The sequence below is a fragment of the Acipenser ruthenus genome, chromosome 4 (genome assembly GCF_902713425.1).
Source record: "Acipenser ruthenus chromosome 4, fAciRut3.2 maternal haplotype, whole genome shotgun sequence".
NCBI classification, from domain to species: Eukaryota; Metazoa; Chordata; class Actinopteri; order Acipenseriformes; family Acipenseridae; genus Acipenser; species Acipenser ruthenus.
Window position 1 is genome coordinate 83,576,758 of NC_081192.1, and position 18,250 is coordinate 83,595,007.

The window sequence follows — 18,250 nt, forward strand, 5'->3', positions numbered from 1 at the left end:
CATCCCGTATGAATAAAAGGTTTGTCGTGTTTTTAAAAGAGGTATCGCTGGTCAATCAACTAGTGGAGGAAGGTTTTTCAGTGAAAGGAGATTTTATTCAAGTATCCCCCTTAGTAACCCCTGTTACCAAGGTAATCATGTCAAATGTGCCGCCGTTTTTAAAAAACGAGACCTTGGCAAATGAACTTGCCCGATATGGCAAACTGGTGTCCCCAATTAAAAATATACCATTAGGGTGCAGAAATGCAAATGTTAAGCACGTCCTGTCTTTTCGGAGACAGGCGTTTTTGCTGCTGAATAACCCGGGGGAGGTGATTGATGTTGCTTGGAGCTTCAGTGTGGAAGGGACGGGCTGCGTAGTGTTTGTCAGCTCGGATACAATGCGGTGTTTTAACTGTGGGGAACAGGGACACCAGAGGAGAGCCTGCCCGAGAAAAAACAGAAATGAGGAAAGGCAGGAGCAGGGTACTGATGGCAGGGAGGAGGCTGGGGATGTTGGGGGTGAGCGGGAGGATGAGGCTGCTCCCCCGTCGCAGCGCCAGCCGGAGTCTGCAGAGACCAGGGAGCCGCCGATCGGGATGAAGCCGCCCACACCACAGCCGAGGCTGAAGAGACTCAGCCACGGTCCGTCACAAAATAAAACTACCGAAAATGATGAGGGTTTTGTGATGGTAGCTAAAAAAAGACTTAAAAAACAAAAAAACAAAGAAGTTGCAGATCTGCCTAACAGCGAGCGGGGGACGGAGCAGAGCCCCGAGCCTGTGCTGGAGGGGAGCCTGCAGTCTCAGGCAGGGGGGTCTGTCCCTCCTGATATGGAGGGAGAGGGGAGCGGCACGGCGACGGGCTTACAACCCGGCGCGGTGCAGCGCTCTTCTCTCTCTGAACCCCAGCAAGCGGAGGCAGAGGCAGCGGTGACGGCTGTGGCTGTGCTGGGAGGAGGAGAGGAGAGCGGCGCTGCAGAGGCGGAGAGAGCCGCGGGGGAGCTGGCAGCCGTGGACGGCGGAGCAGACAGCGAGGACGGAGCAGAGGAAATGGAGGGGGAGCTCTCTGACTCCTCGCTTATCTCTGACATCCCCGATAGCCAACCCGTTAACAGGGGGAAAAAAATCTATACCCTAGATGAATTTAAACAGTTTATGGAGAGTACAAAAGGGAAAAGGGGGGTTGAAATTGAAAACTTCTTCCCAGATCTGAGATTATTCCTCCACTCAGCACACATCGTCACACGAAAGGCAACATTAGAGGAGTTTGACCAGCAAAAAAGGTACCGTCTTAAAAAATATGTTCAAATAATTAAGAAAAAGATCGCTAATGTTGCCAAACAATAATTTTAAAAATGGATACTTCTTTTAAGAATTTTTTTATTGTTGCTTGTTTTACTCTGTCAGTTTTATTTTTTTTAGCCGCTATGGAAAAGTGCGTTTTTATTTCTTTTAACGTGAATGGCTGCAGACAGTCTTTTAAAAGAGCGCAGCTGTGTGAGTTTTTAGAGCAGAAGCGGGCGGGGGTCGCGCTGCTGCAGGAGACGCACTCAGACAGGGAGAATGAGGCGGCGTGGCTGGCAGAGTGGAGGGGGCCGTGTGTGCTGAGCCACGGCTCAAGCACCAGTGCAGGAGTGGCAATTTTATTTAAGCCCAGCCTAGGAGCAACAATTTTAGATATTGAAGAAATTGAAAAGGGGAGGTTATTAAAAGTGAGAGCAAGGTTGGGTGGTACTGAATTTGTTTTTATTAATATTTATGCACCAAATAAAGGAAGGGAACGCATTTTAATTTTTAATAAATTAAAGCAAGCTCTTTTAAATATTGATAATGATGATGTGGTGGTGGTAGGAGGAGATTTTAACTGCACTATTGATTTTACAATGGATAGAAATAATGAGGAACCCAATCCCCAATCCTCAAGTGAATTAGCTGCAGTTTTTCAGTTCAGTGGCCTGGTTGATGTCTGGAGGTGTCTGCACCCCAATGCAAGACAGTACACCTGGTCTCATTGTCGCGCACAACAAATATATAGAGCCAGGTTAGACCGCCTCTACACATCACACACACATTTGAATAAATTCATTAAAGCCAATATCATCCCCAGTAGCCTCTCTGACCACCACTGCCTGTTAGTTACAGTAATACTCACCACTGACTCTCACAGCACCTCCTACTGGCATTTTAATTTAAAGCTATTACAGGACACACTTTTTGTAAAACAGTTTAATGATTTTTGGAACATTTGGAAAAAAGAAAAAACAAATTATAAAAATATTAGGCAGTGGTGGGACATTGGCAAAACGCAGATTAAAATCTTTTGCCAGCAGTACACACTCAATTCAACCGGGTCACTGAACGCAGCAGTGAGAGAGCTGGAGTTGAAAATTCTCCAGTTAGAGAGCAGCCTGGACACAGACCACCAGGAGCAGACCCTGCAAACGCTGAGGGAGCAGAAACACATGCTGGGCAGCCTGCTGAAGGAAAGAGTGAAGGGGGCGCTGGTGCGCTCTCGCTTCATAGAGCTTAAAGACATGGACACCCCCTCCAGTTTCTTTTTTGGCTTGGAGAGGAGGAGAGCAGACAGCCGGAAGATGCACTGCGTCCGGACGCCTTGCGGCAGGGAGCTGTACAGCCGGGAGGAGATCAGCAGGGAGGCAGTAAAATTCTATTCTGAACTATACAGCAAAGAGCCTTGTGAGCAGAAGGATACAGACCTGCTGCTCCAGGATTTGCCCACCCTGAGCGAGGAAGAACAGAACCAATTAGACAAGCCACTAACATATCAGGAGCTGACCACTGCTGTTACACAGCTTTCAAGTGGAAAAGCTCCTGGCATTGATGGACTGCCCACTGAATTTTTTAAAAATTTCTGGACTGTGATTGGTGAGGACTTTTTGCAGGTGCTGGGAGAGAGCCTCCGAGATAAAGAACTGCCCCTCAGCTGCAGGAGGGCAGTAATCACACTACTGCCCAAGAAAGGAGACCTGTGTTTACTCAAAAACTGGAGACCTGTTTCGCTTTTATGTTCTGATTTTAAAATTATTTCAAAATGTCTGGCCAATAGACTAAAAATGTGTATAGGAGCTGTAATACACACGGACCAAACTTACTGCATACCGGGACGTTCCATTTTTGATAATTTGTTTTTAATTAGAGACTTTTTATCAATGGCTAAGACATGCGATTTGAATGTTGGTCTGGTTTCTTTAGATCAGGAGAAAGCGTTTGACAGGGTCGACCACACATACCTTTTTAAAACCCTGGAAGCCTTCGGGTTTGGCCCTGTTTTTATTTCTTATATCCAGCTTTTATATTGGAATGTTTTTAGCATTTTAAAGATTAACAATGGGCTGAGTCAGCCCTTCCCAGTGTGCAGGGGTATTAGGCAGGGCTGCTCCCTGTCTGGAATGCTTTATTCACTGGCCATAGAGCCCCTGCTGCACCTGCTGAGGGGCCGGCTGGTTGGCTGGGCAGTGCCCTCCTCACCCTCCTCTGTCGCAGTGAAGGTGTCCGCTTATGCAGACGATGTGAACGTGTTTGTGTGCAGTGACGGAGACATCAAGGCACTACAGCAGAGCCTGCACACATTCCAAGGAGCCTCTACAGCAAGAGTTAACTGGGCAAAGTGTGACACCTTCCTGTCAGGCAGTTGGCATGATTGCACCCCCCCTGTCCTGCCTGAGGCGCTGAGATGGGACAGGACAGGTATAAAAGTGCTGGGGGTGTTTTTTGGAGTGGAGATATATATGCAGAAAAATTGGGAGGGCCTAGTGGACAGGGTGAGGGGGCGGCTGCAGAGATGGAGGGGACTGCTGGCCCAGCTGTCCTTTAGGGGAAGGGTCCTAGTGATTAATAATCTGGTGGCCTCCATGCTGTGGCACAGGCTGGTGTGTCTGAACCCTCCCCGGGGCATGGTGCAGGAGATCCAAAGAATACTGCTGGAGTTTTTCTGGAGTGGGAGACATTGGCTGAGGCCAGCGGTCCTGTATCTCCCCACTGATGAAGGGGGGCAGGGGTTGGTCTGCATTGCCAGCAGGGTGGCAGCCTTCAGACTGCAGGCGGTTCAGAGGCTCCTGTACGCTGGGGAGGAGGCTCATTGGAAGAGGCTAGCTTGTTTTTTCCTCAGCAGAGTAGGGGGGCTGGGGATAGACAAACACCTGTTTTTAATTGAGAGTGCCAGACTAGCTAAAGTAGGTCTCTCTTCTTTTTACTTGAGTGTTTTAGATGCCTGGAGGGCAGTGAGGGTGGCGAGAGATGAGGGGTCCCTGACAGGCAGGGTCCTGTTGGAGGAGCCCCTATTTTTCAATCCGCTCTTCCCTGTACGTTTCTTTCAGTCAATGACGCTCTGTGCCAGCTTTGTGAGGGCAGGAGTGACCAGGCTGAGACATCTTATCAACTTTGAGCTCTCCTGCTGGCTGACTGCTACACAGCTGGCTGGGCGGCTGGGCTGGCACTCTGAGAGACTGGCAGAGAAAATGGTCAGTGAACTGAGAAGTTGTCTTTCCCCCGAGCTCAGGGAGGCTGTGAGAGAGGAGATGTCCAGCGGCACAGGGCAGAGACAAGACTTCATCTTTCCAGGACTGCTAGTGTGTCCAGCAGTAGGTGAAGGAGAGGAGGGTGTAGGAAACGAGGGAATGTTATTAAACCTAGACACAGTTAAAGATCTAACTCTTCATACAGCAGAGAGTAAGAAGATCTACCAAATTTGTGTGAAGGCATCACATTCCCACCAGTTGAGGGGGTTGGTGGATTCAAGATGGAGGGCATGTCTGGAGGTAAAGGAGGGGTGCAGGCCAGTATAGAGGGTGCTGTATAAACTGCCCCTCACCAAGAGAGCGGGGGACCTGCAGTGGAGGATCCTGCACTGTATTGTGTCCACCGGCAGGTTTCTCCACAGAGTTGATGCTAGCATTAGCTCAGAGTGCTGTTTCTGCTCTGCAGAGGAAACAGTGTTTCACATGTATAGTGAGTGTGTCAGGCTAGGACCACTCTTCCATCTCCTACAGGAGCTCCTGCAGGGCCTAGGCGAGGAGTTCACAAAAGAGCTTTTTATCTTTGGGGTTCCCTACAGTTTTAAAAAGAGAAACAGGTGTGTTTTAATTAATTTTATAATGGGTCAGGCAAAATTGGCCATTTTAAAATCCAGAAAGAACAGTATCTCTGGCGCTGGGCTGACTGATGTTGTGTTGCAGTTCAGGGTTTTGGTGGTCAGCCGGATAAGAGTGGATTTTGAATTTTTTAAACTAAATAATAACCCGGAGGACTTCCAGGAGAGGTGGTGTGTGGGAGACGCCTTGTGTGCTGTGAGTGAGGAGGGGGAGCTCCAGTTTTTGTTCTAGTTTTAATTTTATTTTTTATTGTTTTACAGTGTTTTTATTAATTTTGGCTTTAATCTGTTTTTAACAGAAAGAAAACACTGTGTTTTTTTAATTGATTTTTTATGATCCTTTTATTTTGGTAAAATCTATTTTTAAGGAGAACATGATGTATTTTAGGATTTTTTAATATTGCTAAATCTTAATTTTGTTATGTTTTACCTTTTTTGAGTTTTAATGGATTTTATTTGGAATGTTAAATAAAGGATCTTAAAAGTCAAAGTCTCTCTCTCTCTCTCTCTCTCTCTCTCACTCTCTCTCTCTCTCTCTCTCTCTCTTCAATTCAATTCAATTCAATTCAATGGTGCTTTATTGGCATGACTTACAATAGCAGGTGTTGCCAAAGCAATTATACAATACATACATGTATATATACAATGCATCATGAATACATACATATATATATATATATATATATATATATATATATATATATATATATATATATATATAACAAACTGATTTATAAAGTACAGTAAAAAAAAAAAAAAAAACACATATCACTACTAACAATAAACATGTATCAGGACAATAAGTATTTACATAATACATACATGCCTACATACACAACAACATACATACTGTATATACATAAGTGTGTGTGTCTCTGTGCAGAGCTCTCATTGTGTGTCCCTCAGTCTGTGACATGCAGACACATACTGGGCTGCTATTTGGGCTGTGCTTCCCTCCTCTCCCAGGAGGATTGGGACTTTTTCAGGGTTGGTCATGTTTGGGAAATTTGGGAGGGAATTTGCAAATTTTTTTAAATTGGTTTGTCTATTTTTTGAGTATTTCTTACATTGAAGAAGGAAGTGCATCTCTGTCTCGACCTCTCCTGTCTCACAGTGACCACAGAGCCTTTCTTCTTTAGGAAGCCAGGTCTGCCGGTGACGGCCTTTCTCAATGGCCAGGCTGTGGTCACTGAGCCTGTACTTGGTCAGGATCTGTCTCTGCTTTGTATCTCTGACAGTAGAGAGATACTCTGCCAGAGTGTAATCTCTTTTTAGGGCCCGATAACAATCCAGTTTATTTTGAGATTTTGTTTCTGTGTCCCAGTGTTTCAGATAGCAGTTTTTGGTTAGTTTTATAATTTGGTTGACTCTGATTGGGGGCTGGTAAGCAGTGCTGACCTGAAGCTGGTTTGTTTTAGTATTATTAGTTGGGTTCAGTGCAGTGAGCTTCAGGGCCAGCTGGCTTAGAGGACTCTTTTCAGGGCTGAGCTCTTGGGTTTGCATGGCCTCATACTGGAGGGAGTCTGATTCACTTTTCTTTAGGTGCATCCAAAACTTTAGTGCTCTTTTCTTTATATTTATGAGTGTTGGGTAACGGCCTAATTCTGCCCTGCATGCATGATTTGGTGTTTTTCTTTGCACCTGTAGGATGTTTTTGTAGAGTTCAGCATGCAGGGTTTCGATTGGGTGTTTGTCCCATTTAGTGTAGCCTGTTGACTGAGTGGACCCCATATCTCACTACCATACAGCGCAATGGGCTGGATAACACTGTCAATTAATTTTAGCCATATTTTGATAGGAATATTTATTTTATAGAATCTTCTTTTGATGGCATGGAAAGCTCTTCTGGCTTTTTCCTTTAGTGCATTCACTGTTAGGTTAAAGCTCCCTAACGCACTGATAGTCAGGCCCAGGTAAGTGTAGTCTGAGGTGTGTTCTAGTGTAGTGTTGTTTAGGGTGAAGTGGTATCTGTTTCCCTGAGTTCTGGCCTTTTTTTGAAAAATCATTATTTTGGTCTTTTTAAAGTTTACTGCCAGGGCCCAGGTCTGACAGTACTGCTCCAGCAGTGCCAGGTTCCGCTGCAGCCCCTGATCTGTGGGCGACAGACAGCAGGACCAGGTCATCTGCATAGAGCAGGAACTTGACTTCTGTGTCGTGTAGAGTAAGGCCGGGGTCTGCAGACTGCTCCAACATCGTAGCCAACTCGTTAATATAAATATTGAACAGTGTTGGACTCAGACTGCAGCCCTGCCTCACCCCCCGCCCCTGAGTAAAGAAATCAGTTCTTTTGTTGCCAATTTTGACTGCACATTTGTTTTCTGTGTACATTGATTTTATTATATCATAGATTTTACCCCCTTCACCACTTTGAAGAATTCTGTAATATAAACCTTCATGCCAAATAGAATCAAATGCTTTTTTAAAGTCAATGAAGCAGGCGAAAATGTTGCCTTTATTTTTTTGGTGTACGTGTTTGTTTATTAGGGTGTGTAGGGTGTAAATATGATCTGTTGTGCGGTGATTTGGTAGGAATCCAATTTGACTCTTACTCAGGACATTGTGTTCGGTAAGGAAGGCCAGTATCCAGGCGTTAATGATACTGCAGAATACCTTCCCCAGGTTACTGCTCACACAGATGCCTCGGTAGTTGTTGGGGTCGAATTTGTCTCCACTCTTGTGAATTGGGGATATAAGCCCTTGGTTCCAGATGTCAGGGGAGTAACCAGTACTTAGTACCATGTTGAACAATTTAAGCATTGCCTCCTGTAATTTAGGGCTGCTGTGTTTGAGCATCTCAGTGCTGATTCTGTCAGGGCCGCAGGCTTTTCTGGTTTTCAGTGCCTGCAGCTTCTTAGTTAATTCTTGTAGGGTGATTGGAACATCAATTGTGTTTTGGTTATCTTTAATTGATTGTTCAAGTAATTTCAGTTTTTCTCTAGTTTCATTTTGTTTATCTGTTAGATCTTTTTGTTGAATATCTTTATAAAGGTTTTCAAAATAATTTTTCCAAACTGTTCCAATTTGTATCGTCAATTCTTGTTGTTTTGTTGGGTTTAAATTGTTCCACATTTCCCAGAACTGATTTTGGTCAACAGATTTTTCAATGTCTGTGAGGGTTTTGTTTGTGTGTTTTTGTTTTTTCTGTTTGAGGGTGTGTTTGTAGTGTTTTAGAGTCTCACAGTACCTCCGACATAAGTCTGTGTCTTGTGGTTGATGGTGTTTTTGATTAGATAATTTTCTTAGATTTGTTCGTATTGATTTACATTCATCATCAAACCATGACTGTGTGTGTTTTTGTTTCCGATTGATCTTCTTTTTGGTCTTTTTAATATTTGCCATTATGGCTGCTTTTTCAAATATTTGATTGATGTCATTAACAGACAGATTTAGTCCTGTCATATTAGGTTGGTACAGAGTGTTGAGGAAAGTGTTAATGGTGTTAGGAGCCCATCTGTATGTTTGATTCAGATTCTACAGCTTACTGGGCTGTGTCTGTGTGTTGCTTGCCTGACTTCCTCTTTTCAGGAACACAGTGATTTGATTGTGGTCTGACAGGGGAGTTTGTTGCCTGACAGTGAATGCACTTAGAAAGGAGGGGTCCATGTCAGTGATGGCATAGTCGACTACACTAGTCCCAAGAGCTGAGCAATACGTGAACCTCCCTAAAGAGTCCCCTCTGATCCTGCCATTAACAATGTACAGACCTAGGGCCTGACAGAGATGCACTAATTCTCTCCCATTTTTGTTCACGGCACGGTCAGGGTTGTTTCTCTGGATTGTGGTGGGTGTGAGGTACAGAGGGGTCTGTCCAAATACATGGCTGTTTCCCTGGGTGTTTATACAGTCAGGCTCTGAGCCTGTCCTGGCATTGAAATCCCCACAGAGCAGCACATTCCCCTGGGCCTGGAAATGGCAGATCTCTGTGTGGAGGGTGTTAAAATACTATTCGTTGTAATAGGGGGATTCAGAAGGGGGGGTGTATGCTGCACGCAGGTATTCTGACATTGGGCTATTCCCTTGTTAATTCTGAGCCATGTGTGTGTTTGGCCCTTTTTGACTGGGCTGATGTAGCTGGCCAGCTCCTCTCTGTACCACACTATAATCCCCCCTGAGTCCCTGCCGCGCCGGACTGTGTTCAGTTTAATAGAGGGCACTATCGCCTTCCTGTAGCCTGAGGGGCAGTGTGTGAGCGCGTCTGCACGGCACCATGTCTCCAACAGAACTATCACATCCATATCTTTTGTATTTTTAATAAATTCAGGGTCTGTGCTCTTCAGCCCAAAAGCAGAGGAATACAGGCCCTGAATGTTCCAACAGCTAACAGTAAATGAACTCATGTAATCCAACCAATATTATTCTTAATGAAATAAAATGTCTAACAATAACACAACCTTTTATCATTTTAAGTTTCCTTTAAACAGTAAAGTACAAATATAGTAATTATTTTAGTAGTACTAATAAATCTCTCTCTCTCTCTCTCTCTCTCTCTCTCTCTCTCTCTCTCTCGGCTACTGTTCCCCAAACAAAGGATTTTGCTTCCCTTTTATATGCTTCCCATGTGGCATTGGCAGGGATGAGATTTAACTTAAACAACAAAACATACATTATTTACAATATATATATATATATATATATATATATATATAGTGCCTTGCATAAGTATTCACCCTCCTTGGACTTTTCCACATTTTGTAGTGTTACAACCTGGAATTAAAATGGATTTAATTGGGAGTTTTACCATTTGATTTACACAACATACTTAACACTTTGAAGGTGCAAAATATTTTTTATTGCGACACAAAAGTTAATTAAACAAAAAAAAAGACATTTGTTGGTTGCATAAGTATTCACCCCCCGAGTCAATACTTGGTAGAAGCACCTTTGGCGGCAATTACAGCTGTGAGTCTTTTTGGGTAAGTCTCTACCAGCTTTGCACATCTGGATCCTGCAATTCTTGCCCATTCTTCTGGACAAAATTGCTCAAGCTCTTTCAAGTTGGATGGGGACCGTTGTTGAACAGCAATTTTCAAGTCTTGCCACAGATTCTCAATCGGATTGAGGTCTGGGCTTTGACTGGCCATTCTAAGACATTCAGGTTATTGTTTTTAAACCACTCCAGTGTAGCTTTGGGTGTGTTTAGGGTCATTGTCCTGCTGGAAGGTGAATCTCCGCCCCAGTCCCAGGTCTCTTGCAGACTGAAATAGGTTTTCCTCTAGAATTTCCCTGTATTTGGCTCCATCCATCTTGCCCTCAATCCTGACCAGTTTCCCAGTCCCTGCTGATGAAAAGCATCCCCATAACATGATGCTGCCACCACCATGCTTCACCGTGGGGATGGTGTTCTCAGGGTAATGAGCAGTGTTGGCTTTGCGCCACACATAGCGTTTTGCGCTAAGGCCAAAAAGTTCAATTTTGGTCTCATCAGACCACAGAACCTTTTTCCACATGTTTGCTGTGTCTCCCACATGCCTTTTGTGGAGCGTCCGGGTTATAGTTGTCCCATGGACGGTTTCTCCCATCTCAGCTGTGGATCTCTCCAGCTCCTTCAGAGTTACCATTGGCCTCTTGGTTGCTTCTCTGACTAATGCCCTCCTTACCTGCTCACGGAGTTTTGGTGGACGGCCTTCTCTAGGCAGAGTTGCGGTTGTGACATATTCTTTCAATTTTTTAAATAATGGATTTAACGGTGCTCCGGGGGATGTTCAAAGTTTGGGATATTTTTTTATAACCCAACCCTGATTGGTGCTTCTCCAGAACTTTATCCCGGACTTGTTTTGATAGCTCCTTGGTCTTCATGATGCTATTTGTTTAGATATGCTCTCTAACAAACTCTGGGGCCTTCCAGAAGCAGGTGTATTTAATCTGAGATCATGTGACACTTTAATTGCACACAGGTGGACTCCATTCAACTAATTATGTGACTTCTGAAGGCAATTGGTTGCACCAGAGCTTATTTAGGGGTGTCACAGCAAAGGGGGTGAATACTTATGCAATCAAGACTTTTCAGTTTTTTATTTGTAAATAATTTTGAAAAATATGTAGATTTTGTTCCCCACTTCGACATTATGGACTATTTTGTGTAGATCAGTGACAAAAAATCCTAATTAAATCCATTTTAATTCCAGGTTGTAACACTACAAAATGTGGAAAAGTCCAAGGTGGGTGAATACTTATGCAAGGCACTGTATATATATATATATATATATATATATATATATATATATATATATATATATATATATATATATATATATAAAAACACAGTGCTTCTGCCCTGCCACACAGGGTTAAAGACATTTCTAATGAAAATTGATGATAATAACCTGTTATGGGATGTATAAATAAACCATTAGTGCATCAGTAAAAATAAAAAAGTACTTTTTATGTTCCTTTTATGTTCCTTTAGCTTTCAGTTTCTATAGATATCTGCACAGCCCCTAATAAGTCCTGACTCGCTGCCATAAGCCGGAGCTGCTTTCTTCATACTGGAAAATGACGTTGTATTGCATGGTTCAGCTCCAGATATGCGCATATTACAATCAGTGCCCCTAACCTGGACCGACCACCAGGTTCGAGAAAGGGATGTTCAACTAGGTACAACAAATAAGTGGCTCATCCAATAGATAATAATTGGCTCCTAACATAGTCGCAGTGAAAAAAATTTAACAAATCTAATTCGGCTCTTGACACCTGATGATTAAGAAGGGAAACAAATTAAATGAAATGAGTTAGTTTGGTCACAATTGACGCATTCACATATGTTTTTAGGAACAAATTGAAAAATGTTGCATAATGTCTCATTGCAATATGCATTTTGAGGATTGAAATATTCAGATTTCCATCTTTCAAAGACCTTTTATGATATAATGGCCTGGATTTTCAATATTCCCTTATTAATTTGGGTTGAAAATGTCTGTTCATTTAAGTTAAATATCCAAGTTTAAGGGGCAGTCGAAATGAAAAGAAAATGTAACGTAAAAGGAAAAGGAAAATATGAAACAGGTATAATTACAGAAAGTGTGATTTATAGTATCATTTCAACCTTACTAAAGTAAACAAGTCGCAGCACAGTGGAAAATAGGGCCCAATGTCTTATTATGGGTTTAGCGGCTTCTAACACAAAAGTCACCACATATTTAACATGGGTTATAAACTTCAGACATAGGTCCCTTGTGTCCCTTTGACAAGTGCACTAAGTCATCCCTGAGTGTCCCGAAAGCAAAAAGAAATGCAGTATTATTAATTAATTAATTAATTAATTAATTAATATAATATAATATGTTCAAATTGACTGAAATGTCTGGCAGGGGTCTCCAACTCCAGTCCTGGAGAGCTACATGCTCTTAAGGTTTTCGTTTCAGCCGAGCTCTCAGTTACTTTATTGAACCAATTATTGGAGTAATTAGTCTAGATTAACATATGTTCCAGATCTTTAGCCATTAATAATGTTAATACACCTAAAAAACCTGCAGGATTGAGGTTCTCCAGGACCAGGGTTGGAGACCCTTGTCAAAGGATTAAAATCACCACTAGAGGGAGTCATTGTGCAAGTATGAGATCATATTGAAATCGACAGACATTTAAAAAAAAAAAATTCCACAGCGTTCAACCAAAAAGTGTTCCTTAGTTCATACTAACCCCCATACACATTCAAAAAGTCATAAAGATCGTCTATAATTCAATATATAATATATTTCTTTTAGAAAAAGACAACTTTGCCAATTAAAACTTTTATATCGACTAATAATTACCCCACAATGATAGTAAAAATCATTCTCTCAGATGAGAATTTAAACTGTTCCTAAAATGAACCATCCTGTTCATACTGAACTCTTTATTTTCAGTGTAGCTGTTTACATATCTGTGTGTTTAATTATATTCCTGTTACACAGATAGCTTTGGGTGTTGGATCCCAATGAAAGCGAGCCCCTATTAATCAGATACCCATTTCAAGATGGTATGCGTGACACAAAGCGCATTGAGTCATTGTTGATTTGTAAGTATTGATTTGTTACTAAAAAGCAAGTGACAGGACGATAATAACAACAAACTCTGTAAATCAAATTTAATTAAATTTAAAAAAAAAAAGTTTTGTTCCTTTTTTTACATAGAAATAAAACTGAGCTAGAGAAAGTTTGTCTTAACAGTTATAAATAGTAAGTAAAGTGGGGGGGGGGGGGGTGTTAAAGTGCTTTGACTATAAATTAAATATACTGCAGTTCCAATTGCCTACCATAGACTTTTGGCTAGATCTACGAAAGGGTCTTGCACCATCTAGTGTAGTGGAGTGTATTGCTAGCGGAACAAAAGCAATCTTTCATTTCCAAAGCGGCAGATCACTAGATGATGCTGACTCCTACGTATGTGAAGACACTATGGATGATCTAGACATTATAAAACCTTTTTTTTTTTTTTTTTAAATAAAAAAAATAAAAACAAAAGTAAATTTCAGGCTCTAAAGAAGCCAACAACATTCTATAACAGTATCACAAATCTTAAACTTTAAGTACTCATTTTACAAAACACTTTAAATAGATTTGTGAATGAGCTCTGTGCTCTGTGTGTGGTTCGAGAAGTGGGACAATGGAGAGTCCTGTCAATTAATCATTTCATCAGGCCTGTGACGGGGTACACCCCGCACCTGTGTGAATTTGTATTATTTTGTATTTGTGTTGCATTATTATTTAAAACATATTGTTTATAGTTATTATTTATTGATGTTTTGTCTGGCAGTTAAAAACCTTCGCTGCTAGAAAATACTAGTGTAGAATGTGGCTGTCTTCACACTGGCTAATTGATTGCCAGTTTGAAGACAGCCACATCAATATAAAAACCTGCAGCTTTGGCTGACCGAGGAGAGTGTGTTCAGAGGCAGAACGAGACGTGAGTGAAAGAGAAACTAAAAGCTTAAACATAACAATTCCTACGCAAGTTGAGTATACACCAGCACAATACTTGTTTCGTATCGTTTCTTTCGTGTCTCTTTTGTTTGTCTATTTGTTTTGGTCACTGTGCCGTTTATTTTGTGTTTTGTTAAAACCTTTTTGTTTATTCATAATTAAAACGCACCACAGCGCTTTTCATACCCCAGTGCTGTCTGTGTGTCTATTCTCTTCCGGGTCTGATGTCACCACAAAGCCAACCTGTCACAAGGCCTCATTAACTAGGCTAGATCAGAGAGCTTTATCTTGTGTATTAGTTTTAGATTCCTCCCCTTTGATACCTATGCAACAAGCCCTTCTGGGAGTTGGTGGCTAATTCACTTCTTTGCTTCCATGACATTTAAATTAAAGGAATTAGGTAGCCTGGTTCTGTGATGTTTTGCATATTTGTGTGACATTTTTACAAATTCAAATGCAAAATAAAAAAACAAATCTACCCACTGACCCACAGAAATATGAACACACATCTTATGTGGCATCACAAAAACTGCAAAGCTAATTCTGCAGTACATTGCACAAAGGTTGCACAAGAGCAGTAAATATAAACAGTTTAACAGTAGAATTTTAGATTTATGGAACTATTTAATTTTAAGAGAATTGAGAGAATTGTAAAGGGATTTTAAGTTAGCAAAACATGATATTAATACGATTACACTGTGTGTCAGTGTGACAGGGAGGACCCTGTCGCTGGTTCAACTGCGCTGCTGCTTAGTAAACAAGACGGCTTGCCCAGAGCTGAGCTGTTCGGGGAGCCTAAGCCTGTATAAGAACACAGCAGCGCTGGCGTTCGAGGCTACTGCACAACCATAGTCATACAGACGGGCGAAAGCTTGCTTTGTTTACATCGAGGAGGAAAGTGTCCGCGCCACAGGATAACCACTACGGAACCCTTCAACTGCGGGACCGTCAGGAAGACCCACGAGTCGGTGGGAGCAACAGCAACAGGTTACTTTAGGTTATGGTTATAACCTAGTTTAGGTTATAGGGCAGTAGTGTAGAGTAGTGGTTAGGGTTCTGGACTCTTGACCAGAGAGTCGTGGATTCAATCCCAGATGGGGGACACTGCTGTACCCTTGAGCAAGGTACATTACCTAGATTGCTCCAGTAAAAACCCAACTGTATAAATGGGTAATTGTATGTAAAAAAATGTGATATCTGTATAATGTGATATATTGTAAGTCGCTCTGGATAAGGGCGTCTGCTAAAAAAAAAAATAATAATAATATGTATAGCGAGGGTTTCGTAGTGTAGTAGGTTCCTGGAGCGGGACGTCTCGTTTAGTGAGACGAGCGCTCGCCTTGTGTGGCAAACTTTTATTTTTAGCTTTGCTTTCTTTTCTTTATTAAATCCGGTGCTAGGATTACCATTGTTGGTACCCGAGCATTGGGGCCTGTGTTGTAATTAAATCTGCACGCCTGTGCGGCGTGTCAACATCCACTGCTCTGTGTCTGATTCAGTATTATTCAGTGACAACCCACGTATGGAACACCACCCTGTTACATTTGGTGTGAGGAAGTGGGATGTCACTGGTCCTGCTGAGTCAAGGCAGGATAGGCACAGAGCAGTTGGCTGCCAGGATGTACAGTCAGAGCTTGCGTTCCGCTCACCCTGGCCAATGCATGCCGGATCCCCTGTCTCCGTTTCTCGGGCCCTTTGAGAAAAAAAAAAATCTAACTTTATTTATATAGCGCTTTTGATGGCAGAGCCATCTCGAGGTGCTTAACAGAAAACAACTGTTAAAAACATCAACAATAAAACTGCAAAAACCATAAAAAACAGCAGTAAAACTGTAGTACATAAAAACTAGGAACAGTAAAAAAAAACATTAAATAAAAATGACAGTCAGATTAAAATGGAAATGATAGATCATAAAAATAGGTTTTCAATCTTGACTTAAAAATTGCAACGGTTGAGGCCTCTCTTATAGAGCCAGGGAGAGCATTCCACAGTACAGGGGCCCTACAAATGAATGCTCTACCACCTGTGTTTTTCTTAAAAGCCCTTGGGACAGTAAGCAGCCCAGCATCCTGGGATCGGAGAGGTCGGACAGAAATATAAGGGACTAAAAGATCCCTTAAGTAGGATGGGGCGAGACCATTCAGAACTTTCAAGGCTATTGCACGGCCATAGCCATACAGACAGGCACTGAGCAAAAGCTTGCTGTGTTTAAATCAAGGAGGAGTGTCCACTCTGACTATTACGGAACCCTTCAACTGCAAAACTGCCTGTGAAGGCACTGCCCAGCCAGGACCTTCAGGAAGACCTGGAGTCACTGGGAGGCCAGGACTTCGGAAGCAACAGCAGTAGGTTAGTTTAGGGGATTTGATCCCAAACTAAGCATATAGAGGGTTTTGTAGTGTAGTACGTTCCTTGTGTGGCAAACTTTTATTTTTTTTAACTTTGTTTTGTTTTGTTTTCTTTATTAAATCTGCCACTAGGATTACCATTGTTGGTACCCTAGTGTTAGGCCTGTGTTGTTTATTAAATCTACACGCCTGTGTGGTCTGTCAACACCCACTGCTCTGTCTGAATCAGTATTAATCAGTGACGACCCAAGTATGTAACATCGCCCTGTTACAGTCAGTAATTCCCAGTTTCAGATTGACATTCACTTCATTTACATTTACGTTTTCAAAACAAAATGATGTCCAATAATGTGAATAGTTTATGCTATTTTTTCATACTATCTCTGGTATACCAGCAAATCAAATTTCTACCTATAGATTTGCACGGCAAAATAGCTTTGATCTATCTCAGACAACATAAGAATAAGAACTCCCTGCACTGCACTGAATGGCACTGTTGCCATCTGAAAGAGCATTTTACAAGAAAGCTAAAGTCCAACTACTTCCAAAAAGTTCTTATTAGTTAGAGGCAGATTTAGATAAGTCACTAATGACATAATAGCTTCTAAGAAAACATGTTTTTTATGAACCATTTTTATATACAGTAGATATTTTGCATTAGTCATTGTTAGATCGTGTAAATGTTCTGAAGAGACTCAAGCAGTAGCATTTGCTCACCCAGTGCTATTGGAGGTTGGCAGACCTAGAGGTAGCACATTTCAGTTAGCAGACTGGAACTAACTTCATAAAGATATCAAGAGAGGATACAGCAGACAGTGGCAATTTTGGGAATTAACTAATGCTGCACTTCAGTCCGTTTCATCAGTATCTGCCACCTCCCTTTCAAGTGCCCACTACCCGTATTTGCCCAAGCGTGGTGTTGAATGCTTCCTCAGCAGCTGTCAGCCGCCCGGACGGGTAAGGTTTCTAAGCCAGGGTAGTATACGCAGCATCGCCTGATCCCATATATGTTGTATTGCCTGAATGAAAGGGAAATATATATATAATGTCTCCGACGGTTTTCAGCCATGGTGATCTGCAATACCTGTTAGTCAGTTTCATTTTATACCTCTGAGTTAATTTTTAATTAATGAGCGTGAGATAAATTAGCTGAAACAGTATTCAATACTAATGACATGACACCGCAGTAATGACATTTGAAAAAAAAATTGGGCAAGAACAGTAAAACACGTTATTAACCAACCAGGCACAATGTATTTTGCTTTATTACATGGAAACCACATTTTCACAAAATTTTCACAAAATTTCACTAGTAATCTTCAAAAACAGCACAAGTACTTTAAGCATAGTTAATTTACATATCAACCCCCACCTTTCCCATTCATTTGCATGACTTCGGGTGAAAAGCCCGGTTTACTCGAGTAAAATAAACTGAGCGAATGGAAACCCCAAAAAGCATTTTACACGAGACATTTTTCTCGAGCTTAAAAAAAACACGCATGGAAACCAATGTCTTGAAGTTCTCTCTTCCACCTCTCACCACTCCAATAAACTATAAAAGTGACCTGAATTTATCAGAATGTGGCTGCAGTTAAATGTTCAAAATAATACAAATAACAACAACAACAACAACAATAAAAGATTAATAATAATGAACTAAGAATTGTCCACATTCCAACAATATAAAATACACGCGTATTTATTATTTCAGTGCTATGTTTAGATATGGGAATTCATTTTTTCAAAATAAATAAATAAATAAATGCATAATAATAATAATAATAATAATAATAATAATAATAATAATAATAATAATAATAATAATAATAATAACAATACTTTTTTTAGGTCATCAGCTTTACGTGGCTCTAAGGTTTCTGTTTCTTTTGCTTAATAACAAACATATCTAAA